This window comes from Bison bison, unplaced genomic scaffold, assembly GCF_000754665.1.
Source record: "Bison bison bison isolate TAMUID 2011002044 unplaced genomic scaffold, Bison_UMD1.0 scf7180017853731, whole genome shotgun sequence".
Classification (NCBI taxonomy): domain Eukaryota; kingdom Metazoa; phylum Chordata; class Mammalia; order Artiodactyla; family Bovidae; genus Bison; species Bison bison.
In genome coordinates this window covers 2,466,197-2,481,767 of record NW_011484304.1, presented here as the reverse complement: position 1 = coordinate 2,481,767, position 15,571 = coordinate 2,466,197, and positions in this window count along the sequence as shown.

Sequence of the window (15,571 nt, the reverse complement as noted above, 5' to 3'; positions counted from 1 at the left end):
TGTAGTTGTTGATTTTATTGGCACTATGAAATTTAATTAAGCTTTTGAGGTTTTTGGTTTTTTTCTAAGTAACATTTTTTTATTGTTGTTATAAACCTCTGCCTATACATTGGGCTTTTGCAGTTCTGTGGAGTTTTCCTTTTTTTTTTTTCTTTCTTCTTCCCTTTTTTTTCCCCTATCTTTTCTCTTTTTTTAATTTTAATTTTTAAACCTATTATTATTATTTTTTTCTACATTTATTCCTTTGTTTGCTTTTTCTACTGTTCTTTTCCCCTTTCAGTTAATCGTTAATGTATATAAACCTTCTTAATCTACCTCTATTTAACTTTGCGTATCTATTCTTTCTTTCTTTCCTTTCCTCTCAACATATTTGTTAGTTTTGCTTTCATTGTTTGATTGCTTTGATTTTGCTCATGGGTGTATATGCATATTCAGTCACACTTTTTATTGTTGTTATAAACCTCTGCCTCTATGTTGGGTTTTTGCAGATCTGTGGAGTTTTCCTTTTTTTCTTTTCTTTTAATTTTTAATCTTTTTAAACCTATTATATTTTTTCTACGTTTATTCCTTTGTTTGCTTTTCCTACTGTTCTTTTCCCCTTGCAGTTAATCTTTAATGTATATAAACCTTCTTAATCTACCTCTATTTAACTTTGCGTATCTATTCTTTCTTTCTTTCCTTTCCTCTCAACATATTTGTTAGTTTTGCTTTCATTGCTTTATTCCCCACTTGGCACTTTGCTTTAGTTTTGTTTTCCAGTTTGTGCTTCAGTTAGTTTTGTTCTTAACTGGTAGATAAAATTTTTTATTTCCTTTGTTTGCCTGGTCAATCTACTGTATTTTAGTTGGAGTGTTTTGATTTTGCTTATGGGTGTATATGTATATGTGTATATTCCATTAATTTAAATATCATTTGCCTGATTTTGTAACTGTCATTTGTCTGGGGTTCATCTTTGGTTTCTCGTTTTTGGGTGTTTGTTTTAATCTCACTTAATGCCACAACAAACCACTTGTGGAATCTTCTTTCCACACCAGGGGAGGGGGGGAATTTGCTGTATGTCTCAGGAAACTCAAGCAGGGTCTGTATCAACCTAGAGGGGTGGGATGGGGAGGGAGATGGGAGGGAGTTTCACAAGAGAGGTGATGTATATGTATACCTATGGCTGATTCATGTTGAGGTTTAACAGAAAACAACAAAATTCAGTAAAGCAATTATCCTTCAATTAAAAAATAAAATAAAAATACAGATCTATATCTATGTATAACTGAATCACTTTGACGAACAACTGAATCTAACACAACATTGTAAATCAACTATACTTTAATTTAAAAAAAATTAAAAAGTTTTAAAAATTAAAAAAAAAAAAGTAGGGGCAGATGGATGTAGTGATGTCATTCTCGGCTAGGCCCAGGCCTAAGCTACACCAGACAAGGGATGGAAGATCATGGCAAACACAGCTGCTCTTCTGGTTCCCTCTGCGAGACTCTCGCCTCCCCTCGCTGCCCGTAGGTGGCCTGTAGTGCGTGGAAGGCTGGGGTGCAGCCTCAGGTCAGACCCCGTATGTATGTCTCACCCACTACCTCGCAGCGTGGGAGGGTCCTGGTCCTCTGTGCAGCACAAGCTCTCGCGCGATCTCCTTGCTGTCTGGCGAGAGGGCCTCTCGCTCAGCGGGGCGGGAATAGCGGTGGGGACTTCCTGCTGCAGTGCTGCGCTCGGCAAAGCCCCTGGACGATGCTCCTGGAGAGCTCCGGGCAGTTCATTCAGGTGCCCGAGGCCCGGTGGTGGCATCGTCTCCTGTGCCCAGCGAACCCCTGGGGTCCCCACTGCAGAGGTGCTTCCGGTAAGCAGCTCTCTGTGGGTGGAGACGGTTAGGGAGGCACGCCTCTTGCCTCGTGGGACCCAAGGCCTCCTCCCCGCAGTTGTCCTCTCTGCGTACATGACGGGCATGCGTCTTGTGTTCCTGCTTCTCTCAGGTCCCTCGTAGGGGCCCTGGGAGTGACGGTGATGGATCGGGGGTTGCGAGGACCCCCCTCATGCTTTTCAGAGGTGCCTGAAAGCAGCACAGTTTGTCCCTGACCGCCAGCACTGATGTTTTAAAATTTTTCTAAAAAAAAAAATCAGTTTTTTTTGGAAATAGAGTCAGACTTCTCTACTCTTGAATCTGGAATAATCTTATGACTTGTTTTGACCAACAGAATGGAACAGAAGTGACCCTGTGTAATTTGGGGGCTGGGCCTTAAGATATCTGACGTTTTCCTCTTTTCTACTCAGAACACTGCTTGAAAGCCAGCCACCATGTGGATGAAGTTCTAGAAGGTTTGTGGAAAGACTTATGAGAACTCCGCACCAGTCACCAGTTGGGCTCCCAGCCAGCACCTCTACAGCCAGGGGAATGAGGCGATTTTGAACCTTTCAGGCAGCTCTGCACCCCAGCCAATACCATGGGAAGCAGAAGAACCTTCTAATCAGTCAACAGAATTGTGAGAAATGGTAAGTTGTTATTTTAAGACACTGAATTTTGAATTGGTTTTTACACCTCATAGATGACTGAAACACTCTGCCACTTCTTCAGTATTTCTTATCGTGACACACTGTTCATGTCTTACACAGAATTTAGTTTGTTTACATCTTTAGTTTTCTCCATGCTGCAAACTCTCAGGATCCATGTTTATTTTGCTTAATTCTGTATACGCCTACCTAGCAACCTAGCACAGTGACTGGCGGAGCGATGACCTTAACTAATCTTTGTTAAATGAATGAGCATCTTTTAGAAAGCAGCTTCAAACCTTACTCTAGTTTATAGACAAAATTAGACATTGACTGCTTAACAGAAGGATTCTTTGTTAAAGCAGGGATTATTCAAGGTTCCCTTAAATATTGAACGTCCATAGTATACCTAAAATAGGATGCAGTGTGGAAAGCCCCAAATTGCTGAAATTTTTCTAGAAACAAGTACTAGACCTAAAGGCAATCATGTAGTACTCATAGCAGAAACAGAAGTTTCTACTCACAGGCCTTCCCTTCTTCCCTCTGCAGAGGAAACAATATTCTGAGGTTGTTGAGTGTCACTCCCAAGTATATTTTTATTTCTTAGTACATAGGCATACAAACATAAACATATGGAATATACACTATGTTTTGTATTACATACTTCCCAGCCATTTACTCACTCTTAGTTTTTGAAATTTGTTCACCTTAATACAGGCATATCTAATTCATTCATTTTGACTGTAAAGTATTCCATTTTATGACTAAAGATCAATCTCTTTGTTTATTTTCCTACTGATGGATTATCGTCAGTTCTTTGCTATATTTACAATGGTAAACCAGGCTGTGATGAACATCTTTGTACATGTCTTTGGGCATGGTAAGGGTTTATTGTGGCCCTTTTTCAGATGAAAAGATTGAAGCTCAAAGCATTCTCAGAAACTTGTCCAATGTCAGAAAGTTAATCAGGTTAGGGCTAGCCAGAATTCAAATTCAGCCCATGTTCTGTCCTTTGCTGCATTTAGCCTCCCTCAAAGGCTAAAAAGTCCTCAGACAAAGTTTTTACTGCTTGGAGGGGGTTCTGAGAAAGGGAGCTTCATGGGTGCCTCCTTGGATTGGCCTGAAATTGACTTCTCAGTTTCCTGAAGTTGATCACTAAGTAAAGACATGACAGGGAACCCAGTGGTATGGGACAGTACAGGACCAATGATCATAAGTCATGATATCAAAGCCTAGCTTTGCTACTTCTGGGCTGTAGAACTTGGGCTTGTGACTTGACTTCTCTGATGAGATAAATGTGGGTTCTTATTTCTTAGCCTTAAAAACAGGGGCTTGAAGAAAGTGATTGCATTTGCTGAAAATGGACTAGGCTTTGAGCTCTGGAATATGTGAGAGGTGGGTTGGTGAGTTAAGACAGAGGAAGAGGAGCTTCTAGGGGTGTTGAAGTACTGAAAGGAGCCTGGGGATATGAATATCTCCAGAGCCACAAGGTGGTTTTGATTCCTTTGAACTTAGGGGTAAATGTTGCTTGGAGTGTGCCAGCTATCGAATGCGAACATGGTGACTTTCACACTTGTTTTTCTCATATTATTTTCTTCAACGTTCTTCAGTGTGATCCTGAAACCCATCTCTGCTCCTCTTATCTGACTGCAGGAATGGTTTAGTGAGTTGCTTTGGCGTCTTGATTTTTCTAATTGGAATAGACCTGACCATGGGAATCTTCATGTGTATCTGATACTCACAGCAGCACTGGAACATCAGACACCCAGAGCTAGAAGGATCTCAGAGACCCTGCGCACCATCTTCATTTGGCAGATGAACACCTAAGGAACAGAAAGAGAAAGAGACTCCCTAAGGATCTCACAGCTACTGAATGGAATACAAAGAATCAGAAGCAGGTACTCCAAACCCTGCCAGTGTTCTGTTTTCTTTCTGTGATGAACTCCTTGCTCCTGCAGGAACTGTCCAACGTGGCCCTTCATACAGAGCTGATGCTTTGTGACTTTGCCTGGGGGCAGTTCTTAGGTGTCTCCTTGGGCAGGTAGGGTCAATTAGAGTCAGATTGTGTCCTGAGTGCCCCTCTGAGGTCTTGCCAAGGGAAAAAGAGGTTTCTTCTGTACAGTTTCTTCCATCCCATTGTCCAGTCCCACAGCTTGGTTAGCCATGGAAAGTTGTTTACATGAGTTGGGAATATCAAACCGCTTAATTTGGCAAACCCTTTAACTCCTACCAGGATACCAACAGTTGGCAATGCCTACCTGGAAGACCATGTTGAAAAATTTTCAGAGGTTGAAGTAGGTCGGTGATCCATTTTGCTGTCTGCCATGAGCATGGGCATAGAGAATGGTAGTGTTACCAATGATAAACACATGGCATGTGTTTACATTCCTGCTTTCCTCCATGTATGATGTCAGCACTGCCCTCCAGGGCTCTCCTAAGAGTCTTGGAGGTGCAAAAATGGGCATGTGAAACCTTGTGGTGGTTGTTGCAAGAGCCACCACTCACATAAGGAATGTCTTTATCAATTCCAGAGTGCATACTAAGCAGGCTCTGCAACCCTCCTGCCTTTTCCTCCCCCCAAGTAGAGCAGCTGACCCAGTTCCTGGCTACCCAGATCCTGACTAATTGTCATCCCTTGCAAGCAGACCTTTGCTGAACCTTAGAAGCAGAAAAATTCAGAAACAAAAGCAAGATATAAAAGAGCTGTCAGAAAGAATCTACATAGAACCCTAAAGTTGTGCTTTCATAACTGAATAAATAACTCCTTGAGCAATAATTTGTTTGCAAGCTGTTAATTAGCAGCATAATTAATTTCTGCAGATTATAAATAACAGAGCACAAAGTGGCATTCCCAGTAGAGCCAATGAAAAATTACCTAAACCATTTTAAGAACCGAAAATAGTCCGCAGTGTAACAGATTTAAATGGGCTCTAGAATCTGAGTGGTGCCATTTTCCTTTTCCTTTGGGTTAAAAGGAAAGAAAGAAAGAAAAAAAATCCCCAGAAAACTCAACAACTATGAGCTTGTATCTGAAGTCAGAAATTTATTGGCAAAAAGCAGAGTTTCATTAATCACCCTGTTCTCTCTTATGCCTGGCATGTCAAGAAGAAAAAAAAAAAAAATCTCTGTTTATCTCTGCTTCAAACAAACAGCCGCATAAGTGGATTATTCCCAACAGAAAGATTTTCCCTATACTCTAATCTCAGAGCAATCATTCACTACTCTAAATGAGCAGTTACTTAAAATGTTAAGAAGGGATGGTAATTAGCTCAAGGAAAACCCTGCCAAGTATTTAATTTTCAGAAAATAAAATGAAGATAAGAAAGGCCTCTTACCTTTGCAACCTGAAGCCATTGTTTTCTATCTCATCTCTTGCTTCGAGTGCCTCCCTGTTTTAGGATCTGGACTCAGAGATGCTAACTGAGTGGTACCAAGTAATCTCTGGTTTCAGAAAATCAAGGGTAAGAATATTCTTGAAACTTGAGGAGAAAGATTCTTAACTTTATTTATAACCTGGAATCTTTTCCAAAAAGATTTAGCTAGTTTGCTAAAAGACAAAAAAAGTGAAAAAAATGAGTCTGTGAAAGACCAAGTTGGATTAATGCTGGAAGGAAATAGACCTAAGAGAAATGAAATAGGCATTCCAATTATGCTGCAGTTTGGCACCACTTAACCCCGAGCTTCCCAGTGACCAGTGTAAGGAGAACAACATGGTGCTAAAGGGCTCATGTTACCTGAAAGGAAAACCGGAGAAGACAGGAACATGGACTGCAGCCCTTAAGACCTGGGCTTTAGAACCAGAAGAACATGGGTTCTAATTGATATCTTCATATACAAACTTTGTGATCTGGACAAGCTGTATAATCACCCTGTGTCCCAGGATTATTCTTTATTTTTAAAAAGTGTTTTTATTTTGAAATAATTTTATACCCATAAGAGGTTGTAAGAATAGTTCAAAATTCTTTTGCATTCTTCACCCAGCTTCTCCCAATATTATCTCAGATTCAAAAGGACATGATCAATACCAAGAAATTTGGTATTGATATCAATGATGTCATGACATATCAATGTCATTGTGATTGATACAATACTGTGGACCAAACAACATGCCATACTCAGGTTTCACCATTCCCAGGTTTAGTTTTTTTAAAAAGGGAAACATACCAACAACAATAATACTTAGGCATAGGATTTTTATAACAACTACAGAGCGTGGCATGTGTAACTCACTTAACATTGAATCAACCACATAATATGCATTCAATAAACGGTAGCTACTACCCTCCTCCTCAGAAGAGACTAAGAAGAGGTGACAAGAATACACAGGAGAACTATACAAAATAGGTCATTAAGATAATGACCATGATGGTGTGGTCACTCACCTAAAGCCAGACATCCTGGAGTGTGAAGTCAAGTGGGGCTTAGAAAGCATTGCTGCAAACAAAGCTAGTGGAGGTGATAGGATTCCAGCTGAGCTATTTCCCATCCTAAAATATGATGCTGTTAAAGTGCTGCACTCAATATGTCAGCAAATTTGGAAAACTCAACAGTGGCCGCAGAACTGGAAGATGTCAGTTTTCATTCCAATCCCAAAGAAAGGCAATGCCAAAGAATGTTCAAACTACTGTACAATTGCACTCATTTCACATGCTAGCAAAGTAATGCTCAAAATTCTTCAAGCTGGGTTTCAACAGTACATGAACCAAGAACTTACAGATGTTCAAGCTGGTTTTAGAAAAGGCAGAGGAACCAGAGATCAAATTGCCAGGATCCACTGGATGGTAGAAAAAGCAATAGAATTCCAGGAAATCATCTACTTCTGCTTCATTGACTATGCTAAAAAGCCTTGACTGTGTGGAATACAACAAACTGTGGAAAATTCTTAGAGATGGGAATACCAGACCACCTTACCTGTCTCCTGAGAAATCTTTCTGCAGGACAAGAAGCAACAGTTAGAACTGGATATGGAGCAATGGACTCGTTCAAAATTGGGAAAGGAGTACACTAAGGCTGTATATTGTCACCCTGCTGATTTACCTTATATGCAGAGCACATCATGCCAAATGCTGGGCTGGATGACTCACAAGCTGGAATCAAGACTGCTGGGAGAAATATCAACAACCTCAGATATGCACATGACAGCACTCTAATGGCAGAAAATGAAGAGGAACTAAAGAAACTCTTTTTTTTGTTTGTTTTTTAATATTTTATTGAAGCATAGTTGATTTACAATGTTGTGTTAATTTCTGCTGTACAACACAGTGATTCAGTTATACATACATACATTCTTTTCACATTCGTTTCCATTATGGTTTATCATAGGGTATTGAATATAATGCTATACAGTAGGACCTTGTTGTTTATCCAGCAAGGATAATAGTTTGTATAATAGTTTGTATCTGCTAATCCCAAACTCTCAATCATTCCCTGCCCCCACTCCCTCTCACCCTTGGCAACCACAAGTCTGTTCTCTATTTCTTTTTTTAAAAAAATAATTGATTAATTTTAATTGGAGGTTAATTACTTTACAATATTGTGGTGGTTTTTGCTGTACATTGACATGAATCAGCCACAGGTATGCATGTGTCTCCCATCCCTGTACCCCCTGCCACCTCCCTCCCCATCCCATCCCTCTGGGTTGTCCCAGTGTTCCGGCTTTGAGTGCCCTGTTTCATGCATCAAACTTGGACGGGTCATCTATTTCACATATGGTAATATACACGTTTCAATGCTATTCTCTCAAATTGTCCCACCCTCCCCTTCTCCCACAGAGTCCAAAAGTCTGTTCTTTATATCTGTGTCTCTTTTGCTGTCTCACATATAGGGTCATCATTACCATCTTTCTAAATTCCATATATATGTGTTAATATACTATATTGGTTTTTCTTTCTGCTTTACTTCATTCTGTATAATAGGCTTCAGTTTCACCCACTTGATTAGAACTGATTCAAATGCATTCTTTCTAATAGCTGAGTGATATTCCGTTGTGTATATGTACCACAACTTTCTTATCCATTCATCTGCCAGTAGACATCTAGCTTGCTTCCATGTCCTAGTGTTTGTAAACAGTGCTGTGATGAACACTGGGGTACATGTGTCTCTTTCAATTCTGGTTTCCTCAGTGTGTATGCTCAGCAGTGGGATTGCTGGGTCATATGGCAGTTCAATTTTCAGTTTTTTTAAGAAATCTCCACACTGTTCTCCATAGTGGCTGTACTATTTTGCATTCCTACCAACAGCGTAAGCGGGTTTCTTTTTCTCCACACCCTCTCCAGTATTTATTCTTTGTAGACTTTTTGATAGCAGCCATGCTGACTGGCGTGAGATGATACCTCATTGTGGTTTTGATTTGCATTTCTCTGATAATGACTGATGCTGAGCATCTTTTCATGTGTTTGTTAGTCATCTGTATGTCTTTGGAGAAGTGTCTGTTTAGTTCTTTGGCCCATTTTTTAATTGGGTCATTTATGTTTCTGATATTGAGCTGCTTGTGTATTTTTGAGATTAATTCTTTGTCAGTTGTTTCATCTGCTATTATTTTCTCCCATTCTGAAGGCTGTCTTTTCACCTTGCTTATAGTTTCCTTCATTGTGCAAAAGCTTTTAAGTTTAATTAGGTCCCATTTTTATTTTATTTTTTTAATTTTAATTTTTAAATTTTATTTTATTTAACTTTACAATATTGTATTGGTTTTGCCATATATCAGAATGAATCTGCCACAGGTATACATGTGTTCCCCATCCTGAACCCTCCTCCCTCCTCCCTCCCCATACCATCCCTCTGGGTCGTCCCAGTGCACCAGCCCCAAGCATCCAGTATCGTGCATCGAACCTGGACTGGCGACTCGTTTCATATATGATATTATACATATTTCAATGCCATTCTCCCAAATCATCCCACCCTCTCTCTCTCCCACAGAGTCCAAAAGACTGTTCTATACATCAGTGTCTCTTTTTCTGTCTCGTATACAGGGTTATTGTTACCATCTTTATAAATTCTATATGTATGTGTTAGTATACTGTATTGGTGTTTTTCTTTCTGGCTTACTTCACTCTGTATAATAGGCTCCAGTTTCATCCACCTCATTAGAACTGATTCAAATGTATTCTTTTTAATGGCTGAGTAATACTCCATTGTGTATATGTACCACAGCTTTCTTATCCATTCATCTGCTGATGGGCATCTAGGTTGCTTCCATGTCCTGGCTAGGTCCCATTTTTAAATTTTTGTTTTTATTTCCATTACTCTGGGATGTGGGTCATAGAGGATTTTGCTGTGGTTTATGTCAGAGAGTGTTTTGCCTATGTTTTCCTCTTGGAGTTTTATAGTGTCTGGTCTTAAATTTAGATCTTTATTACATTTTGAGTTTATTTTTGTGTAGGGTGTTAGAAAGTGTTCTAGTTTCATTCTTTTACAGGTGGTTGACCAGTTTTCCCAACACCACTTGTTAAAGAGATTGTCTTTTCTCCATTGTATATTTTTGCCTCCTTTTTCAAAGATAAGGTGTCCATAGGTGTGCGGATTTCTCTGGGCTTTCTATTTTATTCCATTGATCTGTATTTCTGTCTTTGTGCCAGTACCATACTGTCTTGATGACTGTAGCTTTGTAGTGTAGTCTGAAGTCAGGCAGGTTGATTCCTCTAGTTCCGTTCTTCTTTCTCAAGATTGCTTTGGCTATTTGAGGTTTTTTGTATTTCCATACAAATTGTGAAATTATTTTTTCTAATTCTGTGAAAAATACTATTGGTAGCTTGATAGGGATTGTACTGAATCTGTAGATTGTTTTGGGTAGTATACTCATTTTCACTGTATTGGTTCTTTGGATCCATGAACATGGTCTATTTCTCCATCTATTTGTGTCATCTTTGATTTCTTTAATCAGTGTTCTATATATAGATCTTTTGTTTCTTTAGGTAGATATATTCCTAAGTATTTTATTCTTTTTGTCGCAATGGTGAATGGGATTGTTTCCTTAATTTCTCTTTCTGTTTTCTCATTGTTAGTGTATAAAAATGCAAGGGATTTCTGTGTATTAATTTTATATCCTGCAACTTTACTATATCCATTGATTAGCTCTAGTAATTTTCTGGTGGTGTCTTTAGGGTTTTCTGTGTAGAGGATCATGTCATCTGCAAACAGAGTTCTACTTCTTTTACAATCTGGATTCCTTTCATTTCTTTTTCTTCTCTGATTGCTGTGGCTAAAACTTCCATAACTATGTTGAATAGTAGTGGTGAGAATGGGAACCCTTGTCTTGTTCCTGACTTTAGGGGAAATACTTTCAATTTTTCACATTGAAGATAATGTTTGCTGTGGGTTTATCATATATGGCTTTTATTTTGTTGAGGTATGTTCCTTCTATGCCTGCTTTCTGAAGAGATTTTATCAGAATGGGTGTTGAATTTTGTCAAAGGCTTTCTCTGCATCTATTGAGATAATCATATGGTTTTTATCTTTCAATTTGTTAATGTGGTGTATCACATTGATTGATTTGTGAATATTGAAGAATCTTGCATCCCTAGGATAAAGCACACTTGGTCATGATGTATGATCTTTTTAATATGTTGTTGGATTCTGATTGCTAGAATTTTGTTGAGGATTTTTGCATTTATGTTCATCAGTGATATTGGCCTGTAGTTTTCTTTTTTTGTGACATCTTTGTCTGGTTTTGGTATTAGGGTGATGGTGGCCTCATAAAATGAGTTTGGGAGTTTACCTTCCTCTTCAGTTCTCTGGAAGAGTTTGAGTAGAGCCTCTTCTGAATGTGAAAGAGAAGAGTCAAAAAGCTGGTTTAAAACTCAACATTCAAAAAACTAAGATCATGGCATTTGGTTCCATCACTTCATGTCAAATAGATTGGGAAAAAGTGCAAATAGTGACAGATTTTATTTTTTTGGACTTCAGAATTACTGTGGATGGTGACTGCAGCCACGAAATTAAAAGAAGTTTGCTCCTTGAAAGAAAAGCTATAATAAACCTAGACAGTGTATTAAAACGCAGACTTCAATACTTTGGCCACCTGATGTTAAGAGCCAACTCATTGGAAAGAAAGACTGAATGTAGGAGGAGAAGGGGCCCACAGAGAATGAGATGGTTGAATGGTATCACTGACGTAATGGACATGAGTTTGAGCAAACTCTGGAAGACAGTGAAGAACAGGGAAGCCTGGTGTGCTGCAGTCCATGGGTTTGCAAAGAGTCAGAGATGACTGAGAGACTGAACAACAATCTTCTTCCTCATTAATATATAAATTAATGAGAAGAAGATCATTAGCCATAGCACCTACATGATGTTTCCTAGACAGGAAATGTGACTAATATTTTGTTATCAGCCTAGACTTCCAGTGGGAAGAGATATATTTGGTCAGGTATGACAAGGCTGAGACTGGAAAGAGGGTCCATTTAAGAATGAGGAAATGCAGACTGGCACATTTAATCTGAGTTCTGGTGATAAAACAAAGAATCGAAGCATCTTCATTTCTGTTTCAGGCACTGGTTTATTTTCTGCTTCCCCAGCCACCCAGAAAGTAAGAGCTCCTTTCTCATCCCTCTGATATAAAAAGAACAAAATGCCTAATTATAGATAGTGCTTTTCTAAGATCTGAGCCAGTGCTGCAGAGGAACTGGGTATGAGTTTGCAGTTTTATTGTTGCTGCTTGTATGTGTTTGAAAATTTCTGCAGATGCTTGTGCTATTCTATTCAATTCCATTTGACACAGCTAAGCTGTTATTATATATGTGCATTTCATGGTGCTTGCTGGGCACTAAAGGAAGCACAGGATGAAAAAGAGATGACTTTTACCCCCAAGGAGCTTATAATCTAGTGAGTATGTGACAAGGATATATACTCTAATATTATTTCCCACTGAGTTTGTATATTACCAGTTGTTTTATTTAACTCTTGAGTAATGCTGTCTCAGACACAGTAAATTGATTATGAATGGAATATCTGCTCTAGAAGGTATTGCCCTGAAGCTTCTAATATTATTGGAAGAATAAAGAAAAAATATTGATTCACCTAGTAAATATTTATTGTGTATATACTATGTGCTCGGTAATTTTCTGTGTGTTGGTTGATCAGCAGTGAACACAATAAGTAAAATTCCTATTCTAATGGATTATCTCTTACAGTAGGGGAGGAATATGGAAAATTGTGTAAACGAATGAAGAAAACCGATGAAGAATAACTGGTGGGAGTAGGATGCAACTGGAAAACAGTGAGACGTGTTCTGCAGAGGCAGTATTTGATCTGACACTTGTAAAATGGGGAGGATCAAATTATGTGACGTTGCAGGGGAAATAGGAAAACATGGTTTAGGAAAACCAGTCAGTGCAAAGACTCAAATGCAATCCTATGTGATAGGAGACAGTGTGATGAAAAAAATCTTAGTACAGTATAGATGTTCTTTCAGTGTTGACTGAAAGAAGTGCCAGAGTGCATGGTTCAGAAGGTCAGAGACAAAGGACGGTTTTTAGGTGGTGAGACTGAGCTTCCCAGAAGGAGGCATTTAACTTGACTCTGAAGATGAAACCTTCTGGATAGATGGGGAAGGGTTGGCCTTTCCCTGGGAAAAGGAATGAACAAAAGTGCTCTGTAGGGTGGTCTCATTTAGGAGAATGTGAGAATGGGTTGAAAGAGTGGAGAGGATGACTGTGGGGACTGCAGGAATAGTAATCGTCTATTAATGAGACAGGCTGGGACCTGGAACCCTTTGCTGTGGCGCTGCAGTGCTTTCACCTGGACAGATGTCTCCTTGAGCAAAAAAATACAAAGAAACTATAAGGGACTAAAGATAACTGTGTGCATGCGCAATTGGGGCAAATTCTCAATAAAAGATACAAAAAGACTAAAAAACACAGAGGCCACTTCTGAAGAGTTGGAAGCTAAAGCAGGGGTACTGTGCATGCTCCCTGCACACAGCATCACAAAGAGGTGGGCAGAACACCGGAGCCACCCCTTTGACCTTGCCCTTGGATGCACCCCTACCCTCACCGCATGTAAGGAACCAGCTCACCTGGACTCCAGGAGCAAGCAACAAGGAAACCTGTTACTTGTTTTCCCTGCTCCCTGGTGCGGCAGGGGCCCAAACAAAGCCTTGCCTGAATTTCTTGTCTGGCCTCTAATTAATATCTATGATTGAGGAAGACCAAGAACCCTGGCTGGCATCATTGTTATTATTACACTATTGGGCTTGATACTAAAATATTTAATAACATTAAATATAAAAAGTTTATTGTGTGCTAAGGATTGTGAGAAGTATTTTGCCTCCTATTCAAAGTGTTAGTCACTCAGTCGTGTCCAACTCTTTGCGACCCCATGGACTGTAGCCCGCCAGGCTCCTCTGTCCATGGGATTCTCCAGGCAAGAATACTGGAGTGGCTTGCCATTTGCTTCTCCAGAGAATCCTCCCGACCTAGGGATCGAACCCAGGTCTCCTGTATTGCAAATGGATTCTTTACTATCTGAGCTACCAGGGAAGCCCTTCTATTAGTTCATTATTATTCACCTTCAGTTTTACAGTTGAAGGAACTGAGGCTCAGAAAAGTAGCTTGCCCAGGGTCACATAATTGAGTGGCAGGGTCAGGACATGAACCGGTGTCTGTCAGACTGCAGAGTTCATGTTGCATTATTTGAAAATATAGTTCTTGAACATGTGCTGTTGAATTTGTTTCCCCAGGTCTTTTTCTCTGAGATCCCAGAGGAGTTTGGCAAATGCCGACTAAATTTTATGAAACAGTGAAATCGTACAGTGTCTAATAGTTAGATAAATTTAACATCATCCTCAGTGACGATGATGTCATCACCTATGTCTTTGCCATAATTTTGCCCAGTGTCAGCAGTGGTGATGGTGGTAGAGTGTGTTTTGGGGAGGGACTGAGTTTTTCATTTTCTTATTTGGCTCTTTTTGTGATAAAGGGTAGCACTTGGCTGTGGTGAGAAAGCACAGTACTTCCTACTGATACAGCATGTGGTCCTGGAGTAGGAATTTTTCTGTGCTAAGCAAACTGGTTCTTGTACATATTAAGTACATGGCTGAGATTGTCACCTGATAAGGCATGGCAGCTGCCTTTAAGAGTGCCACGCTTTCTGGGCATAGGTCCAAAGTCATCATGCTAAAGTGAAAATGTCTGATTAGAGCCTAGGGGTGATGATAGCAAGGTCGTGCCTTTCATCACACTGCACCCACGACCTAGTTAGCATCACTCAGCCCATTGCCGCAGTAGGAGCAATCATCTTAGCACTGTGTCTTGTATGTCTGTGCTGTTGTCCATAGAGGACACTAATCAAGAGAACAGCTGATACCGCACACTTACAGGACCTGAGGTCTGTCCTAAGATGATATGTGCAAAGCAGCAAGCACAGTGCCTCAGTTACATGGCAGGAACACACTGAGTAAATTGAATTTCTTTTCCTTTTCTGATTTTTTCCCAACCTCATTCTCCCTTTCCAGTGGTCATGTATGGATGTGAAAGTTGGACTATAAAGAAAGCTGAGTGCCAAAGAATTGATGCTTTTGAACTGTGGTGTTGGAGAAGACTCTTGAGAGTCCCTTGGACTGCAAGGAGATCCAACCAGTCCATCCTAAAGGGGATCAGTCCTGGGTGTTTGTTGGAAGGACTAATGTTGAAGCTGAAACTCCAATACTTTGGCCACCTGATGCGAAGAGCTGACTCATTTGAAAAGACCCTGATGCTGGGAAAAATTGAGGGCAGGAGGAGAAGGGGACGACAGAGGATGAGATGGTTGGATGGCATCACTGACTCGATGGACATGGGTTTGGGTAGACTCTGGGAGTTGGTGATGGACAGAGGGGCCTGCTGTGCTGCGGTTCATGGGATCGCAAAGAGTTGGACATGACTGAGCGACTGAACTGAACTGAACTTTCTCCCTTGCTCTGATACTTGCTCATTTTGTGCTACTGGATAACTCATTTCCCCCTCTCAACTTCTCCTTTATCATCTAAAGGTTGGTCAGGGATGTCAGATTGTGTTAGTCTCATGTTCCAACATGCATCCATGTTTAAGGAGCATTGAATGAAGAATTGTGGAGCTGTGTTCAGGCTCAAAATAAAAGGGTCTTGGAT